This window comes from Coregonus clupeaformis, chromosome 9 (assembly GCF_020615455.1).
Source record: "Coregonus clupeaformis isolate EN_2021a chromosome 9, ASM2061545v1, whole genome shotgun sequence".
NCBI classification, from domain to species: domain Eukaryota; kingdom Metazoa; phylum Chordata; class Actinopteri; order Salmoniformes; family Salmonidae; genus Coregonus; species Coregonus clupeaformis.
Window position 1 is genome coordinate 17,242,930 of NC_059200.1, and position 14,644 is coordinate 17,257,573.

The window sequence follows — 14,644 nt, forward strand, 5'->3', positions numbered from 1 at the left end:
CAGCATTGCAGTTCTTGACACAAACCTACTACCATATCCAGTTCAAAAGGCACTTAAATATTTTGTCTTACCCATTCAACCTCTGAATGGCACAAATATACAATCCATGTCTCAAGGCTTAAAAAAAAAATCAATAAGGGATCACAGCTTTCACCTGGTCAGCCGGTCATGGAAAGAGCAGGTGTTCTTAATGTTTTGTATACTCAGTGTAGTTCAATAAAGAAGAGAAAAGCAGAGTAAAGTTCAGGGTTCATGACTGTCGCAATAACAACAACCTCAAACTCAACATCAACAAAATAACTGCTCATTGATTTCCGGAGGAAAGCAGACCCAGTGAGCCACCTGGTCCTGGAGAGAGAGTGGCGAGTACCTGGGAACCATCATGAACAGCACACCTCTTAATGCCAACACTCAGAACATAAACGAAAAAAAATAAGACAGACAGAAACCTCCTGCACAGACAGCGACAACTGAATGTCAACATCCAGATACTAGGGCTGGGAATAGCCAGGGACCTATTGCGATTCTAATATACAGTGCCTCGGAAAGTATTCAGACCCCTTGACTTTTTCCACATCTTGTTACGTTACAGCCTTATTCTAAAATTTATTAAATATATGTTTTTCCTCAGCAATCTACCCATAATGACAAAGCGAACAGGTTTTTATAAATTTTTGCAAACGTATTAAAAATAGAAATACCTTATTTACATAAGTATTCAGACACTTTGCTATGAGACTTGAAATTGAGCTCAGGTGCATCCTGTTTCCATTGATCATCCTTGAGATGTTTCTACAACTTGAGGAAACCTGGCACCATCCCTACGGTGAAGCATGGTGGTGGCAGCATCATGATGTGGGGATGTTTTTCAGCGGCAGGGACTGGGAGACCAGTGAAGATCGAGGGAAAGATAAACAGAGCAAAGTACAGAGAGATCCTTGATGAAAACCTGCTCCAGAGCGCTCAGGACCTCAGACTGGGAAGACAGTTCACCTTCCAACAGGACAACGACCCTAAGCACACAGCCAAGACAACGCAGACAAGTCTCTGAATGTGCTTGAATGGCCCAGCCTGAGCCCGGACTTGAACCCGATCTAACATCTCTCTAGAGACCTGAAAAAAGCTGTGCAGCGACGCTCCCCATCCAACCTGACAGGGCTTGAGAGGATCTGCAGAGAAGAATGGGAGAAACTCCCCAAAAATACAGGTGTGCCAAGCTTGTAACATCACACCCAAGAAGACTCGAAGGCTGTAATCGCTGCTAAACGTGCTTCAACAAAGTACTGAGTAAAGGTTAGAGGGTTAGAGGGTTAACACTAGCTACAGTACTTAGGGCTAAAGGTTTTGAATACTTATGTAAATATGAGTTTTTTTTTTTTTTTTTTATACATTTGCTAAAATGTCCAAAAAACTGTTTTTGCTTTGTCATTATGGGGTATTGTGTGTAGATTGAGGAGGTGGAAAATACAATTTAATCCAATTTAGAATAAGGCTGTAACGTAACAAAATGTGGAAATAAATCAAGGAGTCTGAATACTTTCCGAATGCTCCAACAGCCTCCACTCTTCTGAGATGTTCGACGAGCAGGTGTCCTCATACCAGGCCCAGCCAATACAGTGAGGGAAAAAAGTATTTGATCCCCTGCTGATTTTGTACGTTTGCCCACTGACAAAGACATGATCAGTCTATAATTTTAATGGTAGGTTTATTTGAACAGTGAGAGACAGAATAACAACAACAACAAAAAATCGAGAAAAACGCATGTCAAAAATGTTATAAATTGATTTGCATTTTAATGAGGGAAATAAGTATTTGACCACCTCTCAATCAGAAAGATTTCTGGCTCCCAGGTGTCTTTTATACAGGTAACGAGCTGAGATTAGGAGCACACTCTTAAAAGGAACTTGGTAGTGAGTGTTGCAACCGAGGATAGACGATTTTAATGCGCTACGCGCTTCAGCACTCGGCGGTCCCGTTCTACAACCTTGTGTGGCCTACCACATCATAGCTGAGCCGTTGTTGCTCCTAAACATTTCTATTTCACAATAACAGCACTTACAGTTGACCGTGGCAGCTCTAGCAGGTCAGAAATTTGACGAACTGACTTGTTGAAAAGGTGGCATCCTATGAAGGTGCCACGTTGAAAATTTAAATGTAAATGGCCAATAAATTATATTGTACATTATACAACAGGTGGGTCTAATCCTGAATGCTGACTGGTTAAAACCGCATTCCAGCCGGTGTCTATTCCACAAGTTACCACCGGCTACATCTATGACGAAATCGTGCCTCATTAGCTCATTGTTACGGATGTATCCAAATAAATGTCACTAGAAAACAGCTTAAACAAATGCGGCTACTTTGCTGTTATTCTGGATGCACTTTGACGTGACTAGGTAGCCGTAGTTGTCTAGCTAGCAAGAAAGGGATAAGAACGTTGCCAGCCAGTATGGCAATGGAACATTTAGAACAAACGACTGGGTCGCGTCCATAGATACAGAACAAAAATACTGAATGACTGGGTCGCGTCCATAGATACAGAACAAAAAGACTGAACGACTGGTCGCGTCTTTGGCAACCGAACCGATAGAACGAACAACCAGCCGGGTTGGGTAGCAACCCTAGATTTGTGTTGGGACTATATTTTATGGAAGGATGAAATAGTATGTATAAATTCATCAAAATAACATTTAATGAAAATATGTAAATCATTATTTGAATATGTTGGTAAACTGTTTTATAAAAGTGAAAATGCCATCGAAGCCGGTGTTTGAAGGATGTATTGGCACGGTTTGCCGGACCGAGACGAACTCACAACACCCGTGCCAACATATGCTGGGGCGGCAGGTAGCTTAGTGGTTAAGAGCGTTGTGCCAGTAACCGAAAGGTCACTGGTTCTAATCCCCGAGCCAACTAGGTGAAAAATCTGTCGGTGCCCTTGAGCAAGGCACTTAACCCTAATTGCTCCTGTAAGTCACTCTGGATAAGAGCGTCTGCTAAATAAAAATACTTACTTTATACTTTACTAAACTCTATAGAGGACTGACAGTATAATTTACAACAGATAGGTATTCCCATTCAAGATAACATGATCTGATGTGTGGACCTCCAACCATCTTTGTGGTACCATTTGAATGTATCAGCCAAAGCACGTCACCCACGTTTTGACTGACACAAAAGCATGTTGCGTCTCAACCAATGGTGGGCACAACAACCTCAGATGATGTAAAGTAGGATATACACTACAACATATAAAAAAAATCAAAATATAAAACAATAGAATGGTAGAAGAAGAAGAGGTGTCAACATTTGTATTTTAAAACAACTTAAGAAATTATAAAATAGTTTTGACAACCCTGTGTGTAAGCTTTTAAAATGTTAGCAAATCGCAACCGTTTATCTTTTCCCAGTGATGAAAACATGGATGTCTCATGCTATGGTGGGGGTCAACTTCGAGCACCTTTATCTCTTGGGCCCTGGTCAAAAGTAGTGCACATAGAAAAGGGTGTCGTTTGGGATGCATCCAGTGTGATAAACCCCCCAGCTGCTGGGCTGGGGGGGGGGGGGGGGACAAAGATGTTTAAATCCTCTGAATCCCATTGCGATGTGATGCAAGTGAAAGGAAGCTTTGGGTTTAAAGGGATTACATTTGACTAAGCAAAAACCATTAGCACCTAAATAGTTGTGGGTCACATTTCAATTGAAATGTGGAGTCAGACCGTCTGTGGGGTTCCTGCCTGTTGCTGTAATGCTGATGTAACAGGGCTACATCAGTTATGGGTTGGAATGTTTCCCCTATATGCATTTAAAATCGTGGCAGACACTTTTTGTAAATAATGTGGATGTATAGATGAATGCCCCAGGAAGAACCCATTCGCCGCTCCCCCCCTCCCAATACAGCACTAAAACATAGATTCTGTCATGAATATTATATGCAGGGATGGATCGGTTTTGCAGAAACCTCTGCTAAATCCTGAAGCTTATCTAACACAAAATCCACGCTGGTCAAAAGCGGGAAAAGTAGATACAGTCGGCATCACAATCTACATCAGCCAACTGGGTGCAAATGAGGACACAATTATTCTAATGGGTGGATTTGTAGGTAGATCAGTAAGGTAGAGTTGATGAATAGCCATGTAGGGATAGTAATACATATTTATGGAAGAATGCAAGTTAAATACTTTGGTCAATGGGATGGATCCAGGACCAAAGGGAAAGTGGGTTACAACCCATAACGCCTCATTAAACGACATAATGGGTGAGAGAGTGAGTGGTGTGGAGACCAATTGTTTAGCTCTCTTGTTATTTCAACGGAGACATAACAGCGGAATGTTTTTATTCTCACAGAGGCTGCTATGGAGGGCAGGCTCTGTTCCTATTGGTCGAGAGAGATAGAGAAAGAAAGTGGGTGTGAGAGCACACACACGAGATAAAGAGGGAAAGAAAGAAAGAAAAAAAAAAGAGTGAAAGAGCGAGCGAAAGAGCGCAAGAGCTAGCGCGAGAGAGAGAAAAGAGCTAGCGCGCGAGAGAGAAAAGAGCTAGCGCGCGAGAGAGAAAAGAGCTAGCGCGCGAGAGAGAGAAAGAAGGAAGAGAGAGAAAGCGAGAGCAAGTGAAAGAGCGAGGGAGAGGGAGAGAAAAAGGGAGTGAGAAAAATTTGAGAAAAATTTGAGAAAAAGAGAAGAGTGTGTGTGAGAGAGAGAGAGACAGTCATTTTCTCTTTCCAAAAGGGGGTTAAGTTTGTTCTGTTCCAAGGTATTTCCCACGCTACATTTAGAGGGGAACAAACTAAGACTACTATGGTCTACATGGTCGCAGTCACAAGAAGGATATTAACTAAGACTACTATGGTATACATGGTCACAGTCACAAGAAGGATATTAACTAAGACTACTATGGTATACATGGTCACAGTCACAAGAAGGATATTAACTAAGACTACTATGGTCTACATGGTCGCAGTCACAAGAAGGATATTAACTAAGACTACTATGGTATACATGGTCACAGTCACAAGAAGGATATTAACTAAGACTACTATGGTCTACATGGTCACAGTCACAAGAAGGATATTAACTAAGACTACTATGGTATACATGGTCAGTCACAAGAAGGATATTAACTAAGACTACTATGGTCTACATGGTCACAGTCACAAGAAGGATATTAACTAAGACTACTATGGTATACATGGTCACAGGTTTACATCCAATTGGCGACAGATTTTCATGCAAATATATTCTACAATCCACATGAATAAAACATGCACATTTTCCCACCAGTGGTGTGTTTCCACCAAAACATACTTTTTTTCTAAAAGTGGAACTGACAAGAGTTTTAACTCAATTAAAACCTATTAAAATCTGTTCATATACACCTCCAGGAAGAATGACACTTTTTACATTTTCTGACAGGCGAGCGCTCAGATATGAATTTATGAAAACGTGAAAATGACTAATCGAATGTTTGGGAATTTGTGTAAATTCTATAGCAATATAGAGTGGGAAAACGGCCGTGCGTTTGGACAATGAATAGACACTGCAGTAAATAAAAGCTAATAAAAACATCTGTCTTGTCCAGGACCAGAGTCTACACAGACCGGTGCGCCATAGCCAATCAGAGCTACAGTAGGCCTATATGCAAATAAGCCATTTGCAACACGGCCCTGCCGTCATTCACTTTGAACTGGACTGTGTTTACAGGCAGCAGCAACAGTGTGACTAGATCATTAGAACGCATTTGCCAAAAGCCACACCTGAATGGATTTCTGAAAATATGTACAGTGGGGCAAAAAAGTATTTAGTCAGCCACCAATTGTGCAAGTTCTCCCACTTAAAAAGATGAGAGAGGCCTGTAATTTTCATCATAGGTACACGTCAACTATGACAGACAAATTGAGAAAAAAAATCCAGAAAATCCCATTGTAGGATTTTTAATGAATTTAATTTGCAAATTATGGTGGAAAATAAGTATTTGGTCACCTACAAACAAGCAAGATTTCTGGCTCTCACAGACCTGTAACTTCTTCTTTAAGAGGCTCCTCTGTCCTCCACTCGTTACCTGTATTAATGGCACCTGTTTGAACTTGTTATCAGTATAAAAGACACCTGTCCACAACCTCAAACAGTCACACTCCAAACTTCACAATGGCCAAGACCAAAGAGCTGTCAAAGGACACCAAAAACAAAATTGTAGACCTGCACCAGGCTGGGAAGACTGAATCTGCAACAGGTAAGCAGCTTGGTTTGAAGAAATCAACTGTGGGAGCAATTATTAGGAAATGGAAGACATACAAGACCACTGATAATCTCCCTCGATCTGGGGCTCCATGCAGGATCTCACCCCGTGGGGTCAAAATGATCACAAGAACGGTGAGCAAAAATCCCAGAACCACACGGGGGACCTAGTGAATGACCTGCTGAGAGCTGGGACCAAAGTAACAAAGCCAACCATCAGTAACACACTACGCGCCAAGGGACTCAAATCCTGCAGTGCGAGGCGTGTCCCCCTGCTTAAGCCAGTACATGTCCAGGCCCGTCTGAAGTGCATTTGGATGATCCAGAAGAGGATTGGGAGAATGTCATATGGTCAGATGAAACCAAAATATAACTTTTTGGTAAAAACTCAACTCGTCATGTTTGGAGGACAAAGAATGCTGAGTTGCAGCCAAAGAACACCATACCTACTGTGAAGCATGGGGTTGGAAACATCATGCTTTGGGGCTGTTTTTCTGCAAAGGGACCAGGACGACTGATCCGTGTAAAGGAAAGAATGAATGGGGCCATGTATCGTGAGATTTTGAGTGAAACCCTCCTTCCATCAGCAAGGGCATTGAAGATGAAACGTGGCTGGGTCTTTCAACATGACAATGATCCCAAACACACCGCCCGGGCAACGAGGAGTGGCTTCGTAAGAAAAGCATTTCAAGGTCCTGGAGTGGCCTAGCCAGTCTCCAGATCTCAAGCCCATAGAAAATCTTTGGAGGGAAGTTGAAAGTCTGTGTTGCCCAGCGACAGCCCCAAAACATCACTGCTCTAGAGGAGATCTGCATGGAGGAATGGGCCAAAATACCAGCAACAGTGTGAAAACCTTGTGAAGACTTACAGAAAACGTTTGACCTGTGTCATTGCCAACAAAGTGTATATAACAAAGTATTGAGAAACTTTTGTTATTGACCAAATACTTATTTTCCACCATCATATGCCAATAAATTCATTAAAAATCCTACAATGTGATTTTCTGGATTTTTTTTCTAATTTTGTCTGTCATAGTTGACGTGTACCTGTGATGAAAATTACAGGCCTCTCTCATCTTTTTAAGTGGGAGAACTTGCACAATTGGTGGCTGACTAAATACTTTTTTTCCCCACTGTAAATACCACGGGAGTCCTCTTACATTTGGGAACTTTACAGTCCTATTGATCAAACAACCATGAAAAGATAGGCTCTCTCTCCCTCAGTTGCCTATGCACATCAACAACAAGATCAACAACTAGCTAATGCTAGCTAGAGTTAGATGAGCTAAAATCTAACGAGGTAACACTAGATAAACACTCAAACTTTTTCAGCTAGTTGGCCGTCAAAATTGCACTGATAAACGATGGGGAATAGTAGCCTGCTCGTCCTTCTGCAGTTTGCCTGCTAATGCGTGCTTGTCCCAACCCACGTTTTGACAACTGAATGGGAACACGCCTGCCTGCCAAATACATTTGACTGACAACAAAGAGATATGCTAACTATGGATAACCGTCGTTCATGTTCAGCATAGCTAGCAAAGCGATTCACATTTCTTAAAGTATCAAAAGTTAATGTAATTACTAAAATATACTTAAGTATCAAAAGTAAAAGTATAAATACTTTCAAATACCTCATATTAAGCAGACCAGATGGCACCATTTTCTTGTTTTTTTATTTATTTACGGATAGCCAGAGGCACGCTCCAACATTCAGACATCATTTACAAACTAAGCATGTGTATTTAGTGAGTCCGCCAGATCAGAGGCAGTAGGGATGACCAGGGATGTTCTCTTGATAAGTGCGTGAATTTGACCATTTTCCTGCCCTGCTAAGCATTGAAAATGTAACGAGTACTTTTGGGTGTCAAGGAAAATGTATGGAGTAAAAAGTACATTATTTTCTTTAGGAATGTAGTGAAGTAAAAGTAGTCAAAAATACAAATAGTAAAGTAAAGTACAGATACCCCCCAAAAAAACGACTTAAGTAGTACTTTAAAGTATTTTTTACTTAAGTACTTTACAGCACTGTAATAGGCCTACGTGTTTCTCCTTTGCATGTTGTTTTGTTGCAGGTTTAGTTTTTTGGTTAGTCATCGTCAAGCTTTAAAAACCGAAGCCAGACTGCAACATTTTAGTAGCCTAGATAGGATTGTGTCATGTCTCTGTAGAACGACACTTTCCCTCTGCTGTGCGCCGTAAAAACGGGACAAAACGAATTCAGAGCAATTGAAGTCTAATTTACCGATGCCAGCACATCAGGCTTTAATTTCATAAAGTAGACGGCTCAACTGTTGACTCGCTTGGGTGTCCGACTAGTCTTCCCGCGGCTAGCATACCTGTGTTTGACAGGTACGCTAGCCTATTGCCCTTGCTAGTTTGATTGTATTGACATACCCAGCCTTAATTACAGATGCCCATTTTTTTTCAAAATATTGAATAATTGAAACTAAAAAACAAACAGTGCATCCGGAATGGGTGGAGGCAGCAAACAATGTCCCAGGCCAGCTGTGATTTACAACCTGATAGCAATATTTGTTGGACTACCAAGAAATGAATTATATTAAATAATGCATTGAACTGCATCCATCTATTCTGCCAACAATGCCTTAGTGTACGTCATAGAATTTTGAGTCAAATAGAACCTATTTTTTTAAACTTCTTATAAAGTTGATTTTGTAGCATTAACTAGGAGTTTGATATTTTGGACTGATATTATGATTGTCTGTTTAAATATCTGCAAAATAGTTAAAAAAAACGCTGTCAGTTCCACTTTAAATTGTCATGTGCATTTTAAACTCTACCGATAGTTTTGTCACAAAATAGCATATGTGCCTACTCTGGTCTTGGCACGTGCACTCTAGCCAGCTGGCAGATACAGTGTGGGTAGGCTAGTCTTCATGAGATGTGTGGGTAGGTTGCGAGGGTAGGCTAGTCTTCATGAGATGTGTGGGTAGGTTGCGAGGGTAGGCTAGTCTTCATGAGATGTGTGGGTAGGTTGCGAGGGTAGGCTAGTCTTCATGAGATGTGTGGGTAGGTTGCGAGGGTAGGCTAGTCTTCATGAGATGTGTGGGTAGGTTGCGTGGGTAGGTTAGTCTTCATGAGATGTGTGGGTAGGTTGCGAGGGTAGGCTAGTCTTCATGAGATGTGTGGGTAGGTTGCGTGGGTAGGCTAGTCTTCATGAGATGTGTGGGTAGGTTGCGAGGGTAGGCTAGTCTTCATGAGATGTGTGGGTAGGTTGCGAGGGTAGGCTAGTCTTCATGAGATGTGTGGGTAGGTTGCGAGGGTAGCCTAGTCTACATGAGATTATTATGCATAAGAATATTTATATTTGTCAAACGGCAGTCCAGCGTCGATCATGTCACCAGAATAAGACCCTCGATATTTATAAATCAAGCTCATCGTTTCACCACGTTCATCATAAATGACTTCATCTGTTGCCTAGTGAACTGCATGGTTTCGGAGTCGGAGGACCACACACCATATCGTCGCCATTTCTCGCATAATGCATTTTACCGACACAAAAAAGATCCCACCATGTCGAACGAACAAATGATCTGTCGGCACTTGTAAAATTGTACAGAAACTTACTGTTTCCATCACAGCTGTCATGATTTGTGTTATTTTTTTATATGGTATGACTTTACTCGCATTAAAAACTGTGGATGGAAACATGGTTAGTGTCATAGAAAGGATATTAACTAAGACTACTATGGCATACACTGTAACAGTCACAAAAAGGCTTTTAACTTAAGAGTCCCTAGTCTTAGGTTGTCTCAAATGGCACCCTATTCCCTATATAGTGCACTACTTTTTAGAAGAGCACTATGGACCCTGGTCAAAAGTAGTGCACTATATAGGGAGGCATGTGGGACGTAGGCCTATTCTGTGCTGCTGTAGGCTTTTTCCTCTCGCTGTCTGACTGACTGACGCAGTTACTCACCATGAAACGGATTTGGAAAACAACCCATTCTGTAAAATTACATTTTTCAAGTGGTTGAATAAGACATGTTGTTATCGGACTGATTCAAAGTTGCCTCAGATTTTACAGACATTTTCTCTGCCTTTTAGAGATGAAAGGAGACAGCAAACACACACACCTTCCTTTCCAAAACATCTCCACTTCCTTTCCAAAACTTCTCCACTTCCTTTCCAAAACTTCTCCACTTCCTTTCCAAAACTTCTCCACTTCCTTTCCAAAAACTTCTCCACTTCCTTTCCAAAAACTTCTCCACTTCCTTTCCAAAAACTTCTCCACTTCCTTTCCAAAAACTTCTCCACTTCCTTTCCAAAAACTTCTCCACTTCCTTTCCAAAAACTTCTCCACTTCCTTTCCAAAAACTTCTCCACTTCCTTTCCAAAACTTCTCCACTTCCTTTATCAAACTTCACAGAAATCCCTCAAACTCACACATAATCATAGACAACTTTTGAAGCAATCAAAATAAAAGCAGAAAATGCTATACATGTAGGCTTAGTTTCCAACGGCATAATGATTCAGAGATCTGAAAACAAGCTGTTGGTTAATTTTCTCCATACGTTAGAGCCGTGGTTGGGTTGGACCTGGTAAAACCATTTGAGTCAGAAGGGTGGTGGCTAGAAGGGAAAAGTCAACTAATAGTTAAGGGGGGAGAAGAAACATACATAAAAATCGATAGTTGCATATCACAATATTATTGTTGGACGATATTATATATCGATATTTGACTCTAAGTATGAATTTGCATTTATTTTAGTTTTTGCTTTGTAGCAAAAAACATCATGGTGTCTTAAAGCAGGCCTGGTAAGGCCAAAATGTCACAAATGTTCCAACTTCAATTCATTATCTCAATTATGCTTTAAGATATAAATGTCAAATATATGTCAACAATCCTTCCTCCAAAGGACCCTTCTATAGATTAAATTGTGAAAATCCAATAAATCATGGTCCTGTTTTGTTCTAGTTTTGTGAGGAATCACCCAGGCTTTTCCGGTCAGGTGAAAGAGACACAGCTTTCCCAGTCAGGTGAAAGAGCAATGGATTTCGCTCTGTCACTCATTCTCCTTTAAATGTGGGGGGAAAACATCCTGTCCTGTTGATGTTTTGATGACAGGCAGCTAGACATAAAGCAGGTCCATCATTATCTCTCTCTCTCTCCCTCTCTCTCCCTCCCTCTCTCTCTCCCTCCCTCTCTCTCTCTCTCCCTCCCTCTCTCTCTCTCTCTCTCTCTCCCTCTCTCCCTCCCTCCCTCTCCCCCTCCCCCTCGTATATACAAATCTCTACCTCTCCAGCAGCACGCTCTTAGTCTTCACCTCATCCGCCCATTCCTGCTTATCACAGGGTTACCATGGAGACAGTGACATGCAGCTCATGGTTTTTACTAAACCACACATTTCTCTCCCCCCTTCACTCCTGACATTCCTGACTCCAACCGGGACTTCTGAAAAATCTGGGGAAAGTTTCCAGAAAGTTTCTGTAATGTTTCAACCTTACCCAAGACCCAGTATTTGTATTCTTATCTTGTATTATTTCTTATTGTTGTTGCACTGTCCAGAAGGAGCCTGCAAGTTAAACATTTTGTTGGATGATATATACAATGTGCATCGTGTACATACAACTAATAAAACATGTTGGTTTTCCCAATAGCATTATAACTCAAACATAAAACTGCCTATTAGCCTACCTGTGGTAAAGGAGACCGCAAGGTAACACACCTTCCTAATCTAACTGTTCCTTGTTAAATTGGGACTGCTGCATGGCCAACTTTCCCCCCCAAAAGTAACTTCTATTATATGGGACAAATATCAAAAACCTGAGTGTTGACTTTCCAAACATCCTATAGTAATGGATGGGGGAGGGGTGAAGACAACCCAGAACTGCATTAGGATTTATGCAACGTTGTCAACCAAGGAACCAAGACTAGATAGGTGGATGATTCTCTATTTAAAATCTGAAAGTGAAGTGAGATTCAATGAACAGTTGAAATTCTATATTGAGTCATGATACATTACATCTAATTTAACACTTGTTAAAGTAGATTATCTAGCTGTAGCCCAAATGAGGATTCCATTGGTTTTAGATGATACAGGCCTATGTAGCCTACAATTTACATTTTTAGTCATTTAGCAGACGCTCTTATCCAGAGCGACTTACAGTTAGTGAGTGCGTACATTTTTCATACTGGAAAATGTATGCACATTGTTTCTTAGAACCTCCAAAAATGACCCTTCGTGGATTTCAACACGGGCTTCTAATGCAACTTTGTGAGCCTTTTCTTTGTAATGATGATTAACATTATGAAGTTCATCAACCAAGAATGCATTAGACCATTTAGGTTCAAATTGAAACATTGTTACAATGTACACAGGGCACTGTAGCAGTTGATCCAGCTGGCTACTTCAGAGAGCTGATCCTGTATTTTTTTTGTTCCATCCCGTGGCATCTCGTGCTACAGCATTTTTCCTCGAGCGATACCTTCCTTTACAACATTGTTGCAACACACATTCCATGCTACGCTCAAACCACATATGGTGAGGTTTCCACTAAAACGCATCAACTATGTAATATATATATTTTTTTAAAGACAAGTAACGAAAAGCAACAGACTAATTCATAATACGGGGTGTTTCCGCACATTCCTGTCTGAAAAACTTTGGCTTTAGACCCATGATAACAAAGCTATAACACTAGTACCGTTTCGGTTGTGAAGAGCTAGTCGAGGGATAGGCTGAGTAGTACTAGGCGCTTAGCACGTCCATAAACTTTTATGCTAAATAAAACTTAAGAAAAGCCCACCCTTTGAAAATAGACAAAATTAGTCAACTTACCGAGCAACGTATGACACTAAAGAGCTTGAAGAAAAAAAAATCGCACTCCGACTTTCCTACAGAACTGCAAACCATCGACACCGAACGTCATCGCATCCACAATAGAACATCTTTAAAGTTGACCGCTGCCGCGAGACTGTCGAAAACAATGCAACAGGTTAATGTCCTCCCGAGAACGCATTCGATCCAAAAAAAATATCCGTTAAAGATCATGTGGTAAAAAATTAACAAAACCCTGCGTTGAAAAATACTTTTAAACAGTCGTGGCCGGTTTGCCTGTCAATCCCCAGTTTGATCGGCGCAGCCCAGTAACCATTACTGCTTATGAGCGTTTTCCTTCTCCAGTCCCCTCCCTTCGCCCATCTAGTTGTGGCGGACTGGGAGTAACCAGACGCCCTGTTCACACTGTTCATTGGCTCTTTGCAAGGGGACCGTCTTCGTCATTTAAGCATCTGAGACGTCTCTATAGTTACCCTCAACAGGGAGGAAAATACTGTGCAGGAGTCTAAGGCTACTAATGTTGATATAGGTGTAGTCGTCCACTTTTGGTCTAGTGTAAAAATCTTTCCAAGGTTTTTCATATGTGGTTTTCTAAGGGATATGGGGTAGCCATTCACGGTCCTCTGCAGCTCAGCTGGTAGAGCGTGGCGCTTGTAACGCCAGGGTAGTGTGTTCGATCCCCGGGATCACCCATACGTAAAAATGTATGCACACATGACTGTAAGTCGCTTTGGATAAAAGCGTCTGCTAAATGGCATATTATTATTATTATGGTGGGTATTATTGAACAGTGGTATACAGTATATTTCACAAAAATGGACAATGGAGCAGGCCTATGTATTCTATTCTATTCTATTCTAGGATCTGAGTAATTAACAATAGCTGGGCCCTTGAATCCAAGCAATTTGGCGGGTCAACAAATATAAACAACTAAATAACCAAAGTAAAGTAATAGTGCATTCGAACTCTCTCCCTCCACTCCAATGTCTAGTGTGGATATGCCAACTTCCCAACTTCAGTTAGCCTACCACAGAGGCCTACCACACAAACACGCACACTCACACACACACACACACTATGTTCTCTCTCTCTTTCTTTCTTTCTCTCTTGTTCTCTGTCTCTCTCACACTCACTCTCATACACATTCTCGCACTAATTTTCTCGCTTTTAACAAACAACTATCAATCATTGTAGTCCTATTGACACAATACGAGTGCTTTTTGGTCTATTTTGGCCGTAGCTACCAGTGAGGAAAGTGGCATGTCATTTCACCACTTTCAATGACTAACAAGAGAAGAATTATATTTCACACCACAAATGGCGGGGTATGAAGGGAAGAAATGGGCTCAACACTGGTTCTGTTGTTTTTCTTAAGCCTTGACATTTCTCTTTCAGAAACATTATCCGGAGCAGCAGAAAGTTAGCTTTTTCCAAGCAGACCACAACATTTTTTGTTTCAAGACATTTTTCCCACAAGATTTAAAGTTAAGTCAGAGCACAGCAAATAGGCTAAGTGATTAAATACTGTACTGTACTGTGTTATGCTGTAATCCAACATAATCCACTTGTCCTTTAACGTTTTTCTTTATCTGCACTGTAAACTATTTGT

At 41.1% G+C, this 14,644-nt stretch overlaps 1 protein-coding gene across 3 annotated transcripts in view; it reads right to left on the minus strand.

Moving 5' to 3' along the window:
* Window positions 1-13,366, minus strand: part of ptpn13 (protein tyrosine phosphatase non-receptor type 13) — a 145,976-nt gene extending 132,610 nt beyond the window's left edge. For all 3 annotated transcript variants that reach the window (XM_041885337.2, XM_041885338.2, XM_041885336.2), the window contains exon 1: window positions 13,036-13,366. The gene's annotated coding sequence lies outside the window, so the exon portion shown is untranslated. The remainder of the gene's footprint in view (window positions 1-13,035) is intronic.
* Window positions 13,367-14,644: the final 1,278 nt, after the last annotated feature.